Consider the following 15,732-nt stretch of genomic DNA (forward strand, 5'->3'; position numbering starts at 1 on the left):
CCATCCATCCATCCATCCATCCATCCATCCATCCATCCATCCATCCAATCCATATCTTTCCACTCTGGAGAGAAGGATGGATGTTATGGGGAACCGTGTCAAAGGCCTCACTGAAGTCCTGACAGACAACATCAGTGGTTCTTCCCTTGTCCACTGACACAGCTGTGCCATCATACGTAACTGCATCTGAGCAATGGGATGGAGCAGTCAGCATCCCTGTTGGCACACCAGTGACTCTGATCAAAGGGACCCAGATTTCTCCATAAAGAGCACATCATTGTCTCTGCTCTTACCTGCCAATCCTGCAAACTCAAACTGGCACTGGAGACTCACTCTGGGTCCTTTCCTTTTGAGCCATCACAATTCGTAAAGATCTCATGCAGCAAACGCAGCCCACGAGATCACAGAGTCCTGGGGATCCTGGCTCTGGTTTTAGGGAAAGAGAAGAACAACTGCCCAGTCCTTGGGCATTTATGCTGTGGGACCAATCCCTCGGGTCCATAGGAGCAAGCAGGGATGGGATGAGCACCTTCAAGGCAGTCACTCCAATAAGAGACACCCACAGCAGAACCACAGATAGCTGGCACGGATGGCAGCAGCAGCAGGAGGAGGTGTGAAAATTAAATTGGGTAAAAGGCAGGTGCTCAGGGAGGAGTGGGGGCTGCGGGAGGAGAGGTAAAGCAACAATCACATCCAACAATACTTTTATTGTGCTGCTGTCACGGCACTTCCCAACGTTTGCAAAACACTCCTGTCTGCTTGAGGAGAAGAAACGGAAGGAGCTTTGAACTGCATAATCTCTCTATCAGGGGTGGGGGGGAGACAAGGGAAAGTCTTGTCTCTGTTGGGTCCAACCAGAGCTCCTTGCTCCTCCAAAGCCCAATTTGACAGCCACACTGCTCTGCCACACCATAGCGTGTGACCCAAGGGCTGGAAAGCATCCTTGAGAACACAAAACCGTACAAAAGCCCATCTCCAGCCCAATCATGCCACATTTTACAGAGCCATTGGATTATCCCCAGATTGGCTGCAAAGGTGGGACGCACAGAGCAGGGCTGAACCATCACACTGTGCAGCACAGCTGCTGCCCAACCACTCCCCACGTACAAGGTTTCAGATAAAGCAGCACCCATGCTTCAGAAATCAAGAGCTGTGATTACACAGGACGGTGGCCAACGCAGATTGCAGCAAGAGCTGGGGAGAATTTCTCAGTTAATTTTTGTCAAAAGAATGGCCTGCTTCCAAAAATTGCTAATTTTTGCAATCCAGCCCCCTCACCAAGAAGATTCCAATTTTTTCCCACCAGCCCCTCAAGTCACATTCTCACTTTCTGTCTCCTTTACTAGGGGTTACTGGAGAGGAAAAAGAAAAAAAAGCTCAAGAAAAAAAAGAGCAGAAGGGAAAAGAAGTCTTGAGAAGGAGCAGCATGACTTTTGCTTGTTGCCTCCGTACACTGGCCATTCTGGAGCTCCCTCCAGCTCTCCTGGGTTTGCGCCAGGCCACACAGAACTGGGGACAATGGGGGCAATGGGCTGTGCCCTCCAGAGCTGAGTGCCACCAGCAGCTCTCCTGCCCCCCACACACACTGCAATGGCTGTCCTGACTCGCTGCAGTTATCCCCATTCCTATCTTTTCACTACGATGCAGCAAGCAGCAAAACCTCAGGGAAGAGCCCAGTGCTGCCCATGAAGAAGCCCTCATGGATGCTCCCATCCTGCTCCTCACAGCTCTGAGCTTCAGCAGGTTTGAAAGAGCGCCTATTAATTACCCAACCGTAATGAACTGAACGAGCTTGATTTCACAAATCAGTGTCCTGAGCGTTTTGGCATCGCCACAAAAACCCAAAGGTTGCCCAACCCCTGTTGTGCCCCTTCACGTGAGTGGGATCTCTGTGTGTTTGCATCACCTCTAACAGCAAAGTCACCTCGAAATGACTGGAGGCTGTGCCCATAAGAGGAGCATGAGGAGTTAACTAATTGCAGACGATCCATTCACAACACAGTTTGCTACATGCTGGCTTTGCTACTACCAAGGCTGAAAAGGACTGAGAGATGCTGCTTCCTCAGCTCATCGCCAACACGGAGCCCAGTGGCCCCACTGAGAGGGCTTTGATGGAGCTCAGTTTCAGGAAGCCAAGAGATCACCATCAAAGTTGATAAATGGCTCCAGAAGGTGAGCGAGTCCCAGGCCTGCACCCACCAGATCAGGATTTGAAAGAACTTGCAAAGAAAAACAGATTAACTTGTCCCAAAGGAGATTTATGCCCAGCCTTTGCCGTGTCCAGTATCAGAAATATTTCCATCCTCTCAAAATAAAAAAATAAAAAAGAAGAAAATCTTGACTGCGTAACCCTTGCTCTCTGCAGTTCTCATTCTCTCGCCATCCCTGCGAGCGCCCAATCTGGATGACTTTGAGCTCAAGGATATCTTGCAGCAAGCAGGTCTGCAGGCAGACGCTGTGCTACGTGGGGAGGACGGGCTCGCTGCTGGCACACAGACCACAGGTAGACTCCATAAAAAAAATTGGGAAGAAAAATTAAAAAAAAAAAAGACCTTTTTCAGGTGCAACTTCTTAAAAATCATTCCCAATTCATCAAAACAATCCACTTCTGGAACTGAGCTGCAAAACTTCTTTTTCAGGAGGGGGGAACAGCGGGGCGTCTTTCCGAGGAGCAGAAAAAGGAAAGCAGCAGCACAAACCCCAGGAAAGGTGCTTCTGCCATCAGAGCATTGAACTCTAATCACAACCCTATAAACGAGTTACCTTGATTAAGCTGAGCCCGATTTGGGCACAGTCGCTCTTGTTTCCCTCACAGTGTTTGATCTGTTAAGTGCTTTCCATTCCCCCCCAGGCAGTGGTTCAGGAGGGTCATTACCATTCTGCAGACACACACGTGCCTGTCGTGTTTTGCTCTATTAGAGCTCGCCACGTTCACACAAAGCGTTTTTCAGCAGCCGCTCTCCCCATCCCCAACCGATTCTGCAGTTGTGCAACTTGTCCCAAGCCCTGCATGTTAATTAAAGGGAAGGAAGAGGCTGTGCTGAGAAGGGACGAGTGATGGAATGGTTGGGTTGGAACAGACCTCAGAAATCACTATCCCTATCCCACTATCTCACTATCCACTCCATCCCTATGCCATAGGCTGGCTGTCCCCGCTCCATCAGGTCAGCTCACCCACAGCCCCATCCAACCTGACCTTGAGCAGCTCCAGGGATGGAGATATTTTCCTTGGGCCCGCCATCAAAACCACTGTGCTCTCACTTAGCATAACTCACTGTCACAAGGAGGGCACACACTCACACTGCCACAGCCCAAACCACGCATCCTGCCGTGTCTCCTGGTGCTGGATGACAGCATCCCTGACGGATGGACAAACTGACACAACTGTAGCCACCACCAGCACCCTGCTCTGGTTTAGGACAGACAAATCACACCGGTGGGGCTTGGTGCAGCAGCAGCCGTATTTATGTCAGCCCCATCACACACGTGGCAGGGATCCCCTTCACAAAGGACACGCACACAAACAGGGAGGTGCACAGGCAATCCCTCCATTTCCACCCCTCGTTGCAGCCCCCACCACACACCTGAACTGGATGCAGCTGTTAACGTTATTAATTTTTTAAGAAGCCTCATTAATTTCACTGCTTTCCCAACGCCCGCCCCGATGCGCAGCCCTTCTGCTGACACAAGGCCTTTCCCAAAACGCGCCTTCTTGTCGCTGTCGACGTTTACAAATTCTGCCGTCCCCATCTGTCCAGTTAATTACTTCGTGCAGTAGCCTGTTAGCTCCTTAAAAAAATGAAAAAAGACCCCATTATCATTCTGGGCAGCTCCTTCCATCCCAGAGAAAAGCACATCCCCAGCGCCGTAACGGCTTTGTTACCGCTTTCAGCTGACTACAGGCAGTGCTGTGCAAGACTTCCTTTATTCCAATGGGACGAGGGCACAATCCCCAGCTCCCTTCTCGGTGATATCTCCCCTTTCTCCCCTCCTGGATACCCCCCACCCATCCCCACACGCCTTCTCCCCACCACGAGGCACACGGATGAGTGTCGGTGCCATTCATTGGGATGAAGGCAGGAGGGTTTCGCTCGGGTTCGCCTTCAATGAGAGCATTTTCCCCGGAACAAGGGGCTGAATTCAGCTGCTCGGTGCTGCCTGATCGCTGCGAGTTGCCAGAGTAACCGAGGGCTGGAGCTGCCAGGGCCACGCTGCAGGGAGGGACGGGGCTGATGGCTGGCACTGCTCTGCCCCCAGCAGCACTGGGGGCACAGATGAGGGCCCCAGCCCCCAAAATCTCCCTCTGAGCAAAAGCGTGCGGCCCCTGCAGATGCAGAATTGTTCCCAGTACCTGCTGGGGATGCTCCATCTCTGCAGAAGTGAGGACACCCTGCTGTCACCTCGCCCCAAGAACCTGCCCTGCACTCCCAGAGCTGCAATGCAGCTCCACCAAAGGGTTTTTCCCCCATCTGAGACGTGGACACACAACCCAATGCGATGGCTGTAAGGGGATTTGACAGGTTTAATGACCTTCAGCCTGAAATAGAACGCAGTGAGGTCTCCTTCCTTAGTGGTCTGGCACACCAAAGGTCAAACAGAAGCAGTTGTCTCAGGCAGAGAGGACATCATTTGTGCTTTGAGGGCAAACACAGCCACCAGAGGCTGCCATCCCTCAGCACCCCACCATCTCCCTTACCTGGGGAGTAGAAGCCAGGCACTGCCCCATTTCTAGAGGCCCTGAAAGCTTCAAGGTACGCTTCCATATAAAACCCAGCCTGACTTCCACAGAGTTTGGCTGTAAAGAGGGCCGTGCTCTGTGGGGAGCAGAGGGTGCACAGAGGCATCCATATGGAACAAAAGCAGTTGGTAATGGAAAAGTTTGGTCCCACTTCTCCTTGACTCATTCGAGTTGGAAGGGACCCTCCTCAGCCATCTATCTCAGTGCCTCCCTATTTCTGCCATTCAGCAGCACTGCCCGATGCCCGGCCCCGGGTTTTCTCTCCACAATTTCTGCCGTTTGAGAAGAGCCCATTCCCTCTCTTTGCGACTGCTTCTCGTGGATTCCTGTGGGGCTCAGTGCTGAGATGGCAGCAGCTTCCCACGGTTTAATAAATCAAACATCACAGAGCAGCGCTGATGGGCCACCTCATTTCAACTGCCCAGATCACAACTGAGCCGCTCCCACGCTGCCATCCCAGCCTACACACACAGCACAGCTACAAAGCACTGACTGGGGCTCTGCCTATCAACTGGCCAGGCAGCAACCACAAAGAGCCCCTCTCTGAAGGTTCCATTTCTCATGGCCATCCTGGTGCACAGATCCAAGTACCTGAAGAGGCAGTTGCTTTGAGCCCATCTCACGGCCCCCAGAGGAGCAACAGCCACAGGGTGATGCTCCTGCTCTGTTACACACCCCTGGGCCGGTGCTTCACCTCCCTTTGCTTCCTTCAACCTCCCCTCTCCTCCTGCCCAAGAAGGATGGGACAGCCCTAACCCACCACCACTGCACACAGCTACCCGCAGCCATCCCCTGATGAATTCACCCTCTGCCTCTGCAGCCTGTACCCATTTGTTCTTCGCCTTTTGCTCCCAGACCCCATAAAGAACTTTCCCCTGTCATCATTAGGGCCGGCGCCTTCCCACAGCCGCTGACTAACGGCTCCCGGTGGCTCCATGTGACTCTCTTACAAATATTCCACGTTACCTCATTCCTGATGCAAAAGAATAATGCCCCAAATACAAAGCAACTCCGAGCTCCTGGGCTGCAGTGACCACACGCCATGAGCACACACGTGTGCACACACACTCACTGCCAGGCACGGCGATGGCACCGCACTCACATGTGGGCATACAACATATATCTGTGCCTTATGTTGTTTAAATTAAGTAGATGTAGCCTCACATTGGGAAAAATGAAGGGCCAACACACACGTGCATAGCAGCTGGCTGGATAATTTCCATCCTCTGAAAGCCGTTCCCCCAATAATTAGAGGTGTTGGATGCTCTAATGAGGTTAACGACCGTGCCACCCATGGAGCAAAGTTCAGGAAAAAAAAACAACGTGGAAGGAAGATAAATAACAAAAAGGTGCAGTGAATTAAAACTCCAACCCAGCTGTCTCAATGGGAACATGCAGGTACACAAATACACAACGCAGTGCACCCCACTTCCCCAAAAATTCAGATCCCCATGGCACGGCAGAGCTGTCCTGGAAAGCAGCTCCGCTTTAGGAGCTGTGCCACTAAGCCAGGTTGGCTGCTGACATGCTCAATGCTCCATGCTTACACTTGAATGAAAGTTTATAGAATCATTAAGGTCAGAAAAGCCCACCAAGATCATCCAGTGCAACCGGCATCAAAGCTCAACGCTTCACTTCTTTCCTAGAGTGGAGTTTTTCCATCAGCGCACACAGCCGAATAATGGGATCAAAACCAAGCCTATGGCCACAGCCTCCAGAAATGGCTTATGCCCCAACCAACTCTCCAGCATGACATTCTGGTGGTGGGAAAGGAGAAGACCTCCTCTCATTCACTTGAGTCTCTGCTCCACCAAAGGGCTGCGGCAAAACCCTCCGTTAGTCACGACTGGCAAACTGGAAGGGAATAAAAGGGACCTGTGAGTAATGCAACGCTATAAAAACATAACCACCTCAATAATGGGAAAATCAAAACCTCCACGTAAACAAACCTGCAGAAACAGGAGTGCTTGAGCCAAGCTCGAAAATTCCATCTGCACAACTGCAGTTTGAACATTTTGTCGGGAGCGATGTCTCGCACAGCAGCTTGGAAATGGTGCATTTCTGGTCCTGACATATGTGCAAACACACAGACACTGCCTGAGGTGTCCAGGAACGGCCTTCCAGCCGCTGCTTGTTGCAAGAAGGAAAGGTGAGGGGTAGCAGCTCTATGGAGCATATGCACAGCTTGAAGAGCCGCATTTATGCAAGCAAATGGAGGGTGTCAGCTGCACTGCATTAACGCCGATGTCTGCAAAATGGACTCAGGTATTTCTGTTGCTGGGACTGGAGATTTGCATGGCACAACCGAGGAGAGAGCTGTGCTGACACCTCCTCACCCGCTGGTAATCACAGCACATGGAGCACAAAGCAATGCTCAGGAGCACTGCCAGAGCTCAGTGTGCCACAGCGTCCCCAGCAGCCCGAAATCAAAGCCAAGGAGTACTTGAGGACAACTTGCCTTCCTCGTGGCAGCTTTGTCACAGACCTCAGCAGGCTCTAACTCCTGCTTCTCATAAAGTTATTTTCCTATTCCTGGATGTCACCTGCAGATCTCTCCTAGCTGTGCTCTCCTCCCCACCTCCCCGCTGCCAGAACAAACCCTGCACGATCCTCATCTTGACACAGAGACATTCCCTGAGATCCGAGCACTACGGAACGAGTTCTCCTACAATACGATAATTGACTCAGTCTCCAAAGGATAAACATGTCAAGATATGAAAATCTCTTCCCCCCCCGGCCCTCCCCCTGGGGAGGGGAAGGAAGATGGGATTGAAAACGCCGTGTTCTGGGTGTATGAGCTATCTTCTCCTAATTCATCATCCAAAATAAATTGTTCCATCATTTCTGCTAGTCAGAGGCTCCTCCAAGCCAGACGAGCCAAAAGCAGAAGTTTAAACACACTCAGCACAGCAGCAAGAATATTCATCTCCCTCCCCCCTATGCAAACGTTCGATCATCGCCTCTCACCCGGGGTTAATTAATCTTTCAGAGGCACTCAAGCCCACCAAACACACAGCAGAACGATCCCAAAGAGGCTGATGGCTGCAGAGCACCTCCTGCACATCCCGCAGCTCAGCGGTGATCCCAAAGCCATGGGGTGTGCAAAGCCATGCAGCCACCCCACGCTGTGCCACGAGCCTCCTCCTTTGGGAGAACAAGCAATGACTGCATTGCACTGCGTGCTCCTACAGGAGGAGCATCATCAGTGCTGGGTTTTATAGGGCTGTGCTGCACGCAGAGGATGTGGAGATGAGGAGCTCCACCAGACCCTGGGGGTGACATCGGCTTTGGTTTCTCTCTTTCCCTGCTCCCATAAAGCGCTGTTCACTTCCATAATTGAACCTTCAGCAACAAAGAACCTCTAATGGATGAAGCAATTTCAGGGGAAGCTGGGATCCTAAATCCAGCCAGACAATCGGGTCCCTAAATCCAGGCAGGGAACAGCCCCTGGGCTGAGCTCAAGGGTTCAATCCTTGTCTCGGGCCACTGAAGGACCATGAAGGATGAGGAGCATTACGGCACTCGGGGAGAAGGACGGCATGGGCTGAGATCACTCAAAGAGGAGGAGATGGTGCTAATTACACTGCCAGCAAAAACGGAAATGCTGGGGAGAAAATATGAACAGCAAAGGCTCTGAGTGGCTTCAGAGCAGCTCTGCTGTGTTACCAGCACTGAGCCACCATCCAGGAGGGGAGCAACAGAGCTCAGCGCCGCGCCGCCCGGCGATCAGCGAGCGCTCAATTAACAGCTACAGCTTAAGCAAAAGGTGTTTGAGAAAACGGCGCTCTCCCTCATGCTGATAAAGCAGGAAGATAAAGCAGAAGTGGGAGGAAGCTTGGTGAAGATGGTCAGAGGAGGAAGATGGGCAACCCAGCATTGCCCACTGCACAGAGAAGTGGGCGACTGTCGTACAACACTGCCCAAAGGAGCAGAACATGAACACGGTGCTGGTGGATTCTGTTCTTTCCCTCAAGAAAAGAAGAGATTAGCGACATAATTAAAGGGTGCGAAGGACAATAAGGACCGTATTCAGAACTTTGTTTTATTTGCTATTGCCTCGTGCTGAGTTTTCCACACTGCCACACTCTGCACTTCACCTACAGCAGCTCCTCAAGATGTATCATTGCAATTTAAAAACGGCCAATCTACCCGGCCCTGGGTAATTTGCTCCTGCGCCTACCTACAAAGCTGCACAAACATAAAACATGCCTTTCTCCTCATCAGAATTGATGGAGCACTCACAGAGCCATGCCCTGCCTTGGTGCCTTAGCTCCCGCTCTGGTCAGGTATTCACAGCCAGCACTCAAATCCCCCCTAAACCCTCTCCTCATTACAGGGCAGAGATGAGCCCCAGCCTCTCCCACACACTCTATGGGCCCCAAATTACTCCTGTAGCTCTTCTCTTATCTCTTACCAGTTCACCGACATAATTTTTAAGGTAAAGATACCAGGGCTGCACACAATGCTCTTCCTATTCGTATTCATTATTTCTCTGCTCAGACTGCCAAAGATAGCACTAACACTCCCCGAGAATTCACACCACGCCAGGACCAGCTCGTTATTGATAAGATAATGAAATTAAGCTCTGGCTCCTCACCTTGGCAGCAGCTCCCAGCACTGCCTCTCTCCAGGTGTGGGTTCTGCTCCCCGCTCTCATTAGCAGGGATTTGTAACTGAGCACCACTGGGGCTGCCTGCACGTTTTCCCTTTTTCCACCATAAATCACCCATATCTCGACTCAACACCAACACCCATCCTCAAACCCCTGCGTGTCACCTCAGCTCGATGACACACGTTGCACAGACCCCAAATCCCAACCAACGTGTTGCAATTCCAGGCCGTGCACAGAGCCGGAGCTCAGCACCCAGCAAGGAACCACCAGGAAGGGATGCAGAGCCACAGGTTTGCTTCCACCACCCTCTCCCTCCCCATTCCCCACAGCAGCTGGAAGCCAACGCGTCCGGATGTTCCACCCATCATCAGAAAAAGATTTGTCGTGCAAGACGCGCGAGCGCTGACATCCGAAGACAAACAGGATGCAGATTTCTCCACTGCTTGCAGCGCATTATGGAAATACATTCTTAGGGACCATTAAATATGGGATTATTGACTAGATAGCAGCTCAATGGACTAGCTTGCAAATACGTCTTTCAACAATTCTTAAAATGCAGATTAATTATCTAACAGACCGGAACGTTGCCTTTTTTTTTTTCTTTTCCCACAGACTTCCTAATGATGTGTGCATAAACAAACATCCAGACAGTTCTGTTTGCATTTGTGGCGGCTGCGACGCTCCTCAATAACTAAATAGTGACTGAGGGGACTTAAATCTTGTTTAACACTCCGCAGGAGGAGAACAAAAGCCATGTCAGCCACAATCACAACGCGACGGGTTACATTAAGGACCCCTGGGAGTCCAGCCGGCCTAAAACCAAAACACCCATTTCTCAAGCACAGAATTTCAGGTAGAACTGAATTCTTTCTACAGGGTTTCCTTAAGAAATGCAACGCTGACAGCCAACGCTGAACTCATATTCCCCTGGACGTTGGTCTGAAGGTGTTGCACTGCAGAGATCCTGAGTTAGAACCCACAAATCCCACCTTGGCTTCCAATTTGGCATTGGTAGGGTTGACAACAGCGGTATTTTTTCAATGTAATTAACTTGTCATTGCATAAAATCACTGAGACCAGAAAACACCCCTAAGACCAGCAGGCCTGACCATTTGTAGATGATGCTTTTCAGCTTGCAACCACATTGTGCCCATTCCGATGGGTTGCAGCGCTGTCGGATGTCAAACCCAGTGCAAAGGAAGTGTGAAACATTATTATTCCACTTCACACCCACTTCCCCTCGGCGTGAACGACAACGCAGAGCTGCGAGGCAGTGATGAATGGAACCTGGAGAGCAGCAGATGCTCTGTGAACACGAGCACCATCTCTGCCCCCGATGTTGTTCGGTCTATAGGAGATGAGATTACGCACCAGATGTTCCCAAATCTCACACAAGGAGAAGCAAAAATCCCATCCCTCCCTGCCCTCAACGTGACAGACCAAGAGAAGAACTGCTCTACGGCAACAGCGACGTCTTGCAGGAGTGCAGCACGTGGGAAGCGGGTGCCAAGGGGTCCCAGAGCTCACAAGATGGGGATGCATTTCTGCAGCCTCACCGCAAAGCCCCGCAGAGCGGCGGTTCTGGGGTCAGGGCAGAATTTCCATTAGCTCTAAGCCAGTTTGGGATTGCCGGTGCGATCTGCTCCTCTCTCTCATGCATATGCAATGCGGCCGCGACGGAGCTCCTCCGCGCTGCTTCCACATCACCGTGCGGATGCCTGAGCTGGCCAAACAAAGTGGGAAGCGGGCGGGGAGGAGCAGAGCACAAAACCCACACGCCTGGCTCTCTCTCCCTCACTAAGGATGCAAATCAATCCTGCAGACATCAGGAGGATCCGAGCAGCGACAGAAGCCGCTCTCCGGACGCCGGGAGGGGCACAGGGACCGCTGGGGGGATGCGCAGCCCCATAACCTCCATTATCCTCCCGTTTTCTTAAGCAGGGAAGCTGGCACCGCTCTGCCCCCCACCGCTATTTATTGCCCACATTCTGCTAGTTATTTCCCAGAAATAGATCGCTGGCAGAACCTAATGAGGAAATCAACATAATTAGGGCTGTGGGTAGATCCTCAGCCCCCATTTTGTTAAGCTTCTGACCTGCAGCAGCATTAGGAAGGAAGGTTCACTACTCTAAGTCCATCCTCTACAAGATACGGCAATCTGACCCCCAGGATCAGCCCCATTCAGCTACTTAAGAGCTAATTAGCCCCACCTGCCTGATTGCTGTGCCCTACCTCAGGTTTGCTTGGTTTGCAAAAGCATCCACGGCAAAACCCCTCCTGCTGTGGCAGCAGCAAGGAGGGGGACGGAGCCATCCCTGTTGTCACCACTTTATTTACTTGGGGCCCTCAGCTGCACTGCTCTGACCTACAGATTTACAGCACCTGCACTCCATTACTGCCACCTTAAACCACTCAATCACCAATGAGTACAGCACACACTGACACAGCACTGCCCTTTGCCCCCAAACACTGCCGTGACACTGCTGACCCCACCACGAAGTTTCCCACAGAGCACAGCAAGCTGCAAGCAGCCAGCAGCACCACAGCCAACAGGTGCTGGGGCAGCCCAGCCATAGGGATGTGTGTGCAGAGAATCCCAGTTGAGCTCCCTCTGAGCCTCTCACTCATATTTGTCCCTGCTGCCCCCGGTAACCAACAGGAACGCTCACCAGGCTGCCCAGCAGCAGGAGAAAGAAACAGAATTCGGCCCTAACTTGTGCTGTGCGTGAAGATCTCCCCCTAAAGACGGTGAGAATCAGCATGCACACCCCAGCCACATCCCCAGGCCTTCGCTAAGAGTACTGCCCAGCTGCATGCCCTCAGCACCGCCTGCATGCAGAATTAACTTAACCCAGACCCGAGGAAATGGAAGTTTGTTGGAGCAGCCAGCTCTCCTCACCAGTACAGCACAGCCACAGCACAAACCTGCTGCTCCCTGGCCTTCAGATATTGGTCACCCCGTTCACTCCCCACTGCTCCCACCCTGGCTGCACCCCCAGCTTTGCACACCCAGCACAGAGAGGCTGAGCCCTCCCCTGGCCCCCACACCCCTCCCAATTGATCCCCCTGGGCCATCTGCTCCCAGCACAGCTATGGCACAAAGCAGAGCTCCAGCACTGCACGCAGCCGCTCTCCCAGCAGACCCAAAATCCCCAACCCAGCTCCCAACCTCGGGCACTAATTAACCCCGAACACAAGGAATTAAACCCCTACGACATCAAAGGAGCCACGCACTCAACTTTCCCAACTTCTGGCTGCGCTCGGCAGCCCCAACCCGAAATGGAAACCGATGGGGAAAGGCTGAGCATCATTCCTCTGCCTCGGCGGTCCCCGTGCACACACACACGGCTCACACTTGCGGGAGCTTCAGTGCAGCCGCCTCCCACCGAGCCCACCTCTGCTCCAGCGCAAAGCAAAGCGACAGAAGGAGAACAGCACCGAACATCGCGCTCCCAGCCGCGGGCACACGGCGTTCGGTACGCGGTGCCGTGTTGGTACTCAAACGATGGTGCTGCGGCCCCACTGCCGCCCCGGGTGGGGGGAGGAGGGGAACGGGGAAGGCTCAGTGCCCGCTCGCTGCAGCCGAGGTTCGGGGACACGGCTCAGCCCGACAGCGGGGCAGGAGGAGCTGGGGAGGAAGGCCCCGGGGAGGCTGCGGGTTCCCCGGCGCCGCTTCGCCGCAGCGCAGCCGACGCGAGGTCACGGTCCCGAGGGTCACACCTACGAGGGTTCAGCGGGGACGGAGCCCCCGACGGCGGCTGGGGACGGCACGACACGGCGTGCTCTGCCGGAGTTCGGCCGGAACGACACGGAGTGAAGTTGGGCCCAGGATCGGGGGGGTGGGGGGGGGGGTTCCGCACGGTTCCCTCTGTTACCCCCAAGCAGCGCCGCTCGCCCGGCGCGCTCCGCGCAGCACCAACCCGCACAGCACCAACCCGCACGGCTGCGCACACCGCCGTCGCCGCGCACCCTCCGCCGCTCACCGGCCCAACTCCGCCGCCGCGCATTCCGCAACAACGCTCCTTCTCTTTGCCGTCCGAAGGCTGAGAACAACGGCCACGCGGAGCATCTCCCTTCCACTGAGAGCGGAGCATCCCCTGGACCTCCGCCACCATCACCACCCCCCCATCGCCCGCCTCCCCGCCCCGCACTCTCCGAACTTCGGTTCCCCCCGCTGTGGGCACCCCCCGGCGCTGCCCCCCCTGCCCGCTCCGCTCCCCCCCCGGGCGGCTCCTACCTGCGCGGCGCGGCTCTGCCCGCGGTGCTCCGGGTCCGCTTCGCCTGTTCGGGGCCCCCAGCGGCCACCGGGAGAAGTGCAGGGGGCGGGGGGCGGCGTGGGGAGTGGGGGGGGTGAGGGGCAGGGGGAGGGCGGAGGGGTGGGATGGGGTGGGATGAAGGGAAGGGGCGGGGGATTGGGGAATAGGATGGAGATGGGACGGGAGGCAAAGGAAGGGGAAGAGTAATGGGGAAGGAGGGATGGGATAGGGTGGGATGGGGTGGGATGGAGAGAAGGCTCAGACATGGGAGGGAGGGATGAAGAGGAGGATGGGGCAATGGGGAGCAGCGCAGGGACGGAGGGATGCAGAGAAAGAGAAGGATGGGGCACGACAGAGGGATGCAGGGAGGGCAGAGGGCTGAGGATGGAGGGATGGATGCAGGGAGGGTAGTGGCGGCGGATGCAGGGTGGGAGTGAGGAGGATGGGGGCAGGATAGAGGGGTGCAGGGACAGAGGGGTGCAGGAAGCTGGCATGTAGGGAGCTGAGGGAGGAGGGATGCAAGGAGCACTGCTTCTAAAAGGGATTGGTTTTCGTAAGCCCAGATTCGGCTCTCCTGGGAGGAACATTTGATATCCGGAAGGGTTCTGTCTTCTCCCCACAGATCCCACCTCGTTTCTTGCTTTGGCTCTCACTCCTATCACCCACAGCCCCGCTTCTCCCCACACGTCGTGGAATCACAGAAACATGGAATGGTTTGGGTAGGAAGGGGCCTTACAGCCCCTCCTGGCCCCAGCCCTGCCCAGGGCTGGCTCCTACCCTGCCTTGGGAGCACGCATTAGATGCGCCTGCACACAGCTCCTGAAATCTCCGTGCAAAGACATCCTACAGTGCTGGGAGCCAGGAATGGGGTGGGTAGGACCTGTCCCATAGGATTCCTCAGCCACAGGGCACCAGGAGTGCTGCACCAGGGTCGGTTCCCAGGCGGTGCCCCCATAGGCTGCGCTGCTCCGCCCCCCTTTGCTGTACTGCAGCTCTGCTTCCCGGTTTGGTTGTTTGTTTTTTAAAAGCGAGAAAAACAAAGCTCCTAACCCCATCTATTAGCCGGACTCCTGCATTTGGAGCAATGAACTCTCATTTGACAGAAATTCATCTTCCCCTCCTGCTGGGATGAAAGAGAAACAGAATCAACTTCACAAGAGAAAAAAAAAAAAACAAAAAACAAAATAAAACGCCTCTGCTCCAGAGACAGATTGCTCACAGGGCACGCAGGGAACAGGAGCTTCGAGCTCATCCCCAACACATCAGTCCCTGCAGGACAACAGCCACAGCTCATCGCTCTGTGAGCAATCCCCCCCCTGCACATGGCCCACCCTGGCACCCCTCATTCCCAGCACAGCACAAGGCTTCCCTACATCCCAGCTGTGTTTCCCTTTCGCTGTGGCTGCATCCCTTCAGGTCCCACTGTTAGGCCAGGTTTGGGCACAGCGATGGGCTCAGGGCTGAGCACAGCGTGGATCAGTCCCATCCACTGGCAATGGCTGAGCCACGCTCCCCTCTCCTTCCCCTTCTCCTTCTGAGTTTGAGGTTCCAACCTCATCTGCTCTCTCCCGTTGCTCGGCCCAATGCGGGGCTGCAAATTGCTGCAAATTGCTTCTCCAAGCACTGCAGAATGGCATCCGTGGTCCCAGTGAGGATTTGTGGGATGCTCCCCCACACAGAGCCCTCTGCGATGCACCTTTGTGACGGCAGGGCTGAAGGTCGTGCTGATAGCTTGCATTGCAGACCCCCATTGGGATTGCAGAGCTCCTCCCTTCGTGTTCTCTCCCCCACAGCTGCCACCACCGAAGGCCGTTTCTTCTCTTTGCACACGGACAAAAAATAAAAGCAGCCCCTTGAAAAGCCCAGATGAAAACAAACTTCTCTTTGAAAGGCAGCGAGAGCAGAAGATTTGAGAGACTTTCAGGTGAGAAATAATTAAAAAGAGAGATGGAGAAAGAAACCACCCTAAAAAGACAACGCCGTGGCCCATGCTGGCTGCTAAGTCATAGAATGGGTTGGGCTGCAAGGATCTCAAAGGTCATCCCGTTCCAACCTGGTCATCCTATCCACCCTTTGCTACAGGCAGAGACATCTCCTGCTTGACCAGGTTGCTCACAGCCCCATGC

At 54.0% G+C, this 15,732-nt stretch overlaps 1 protein-coding gene across 1 annotated transcript in view; it reads right to left on the reverse strand.

The window, feature by feature from the left end:
* Positions 1-13,626, reverse strand: part of GRIK4 (glutamate ionotropic receptor kainate type subunit 4) — a 124,338-nt gene extending 110,712 nt beyond the window's left edge. Inside the window, exon 1 of the mRNA XM_042832075.1 lies at positions 13,588-13,626. The gene's annotated coding sequence lies outside the window, so the exon portion shown is untranslated. The remainder of the gene's footprint in view (positions 1-13,587) is intronic.
* Positions 13,627-15,732: the final 2,106 nt, after the last annotated feature.

This window comes from Centrocercus urophasianus, unplaced genomic scaffold (genome assembly GCF_019232065.1).
Source record: "Centrocercus urophasianus isolate 14NV4802_14NV808 unplaced genomic scaffold, USGS_Curo_1.0 seq_37, whole genome shotgun sequence".
Classification (NCBI taxonomy): Eukaryota; Metazoa; Chordata; class Aves; order Galliformes; family Phasianidae; genus Centrocercus; species Centrocercus urophasianus.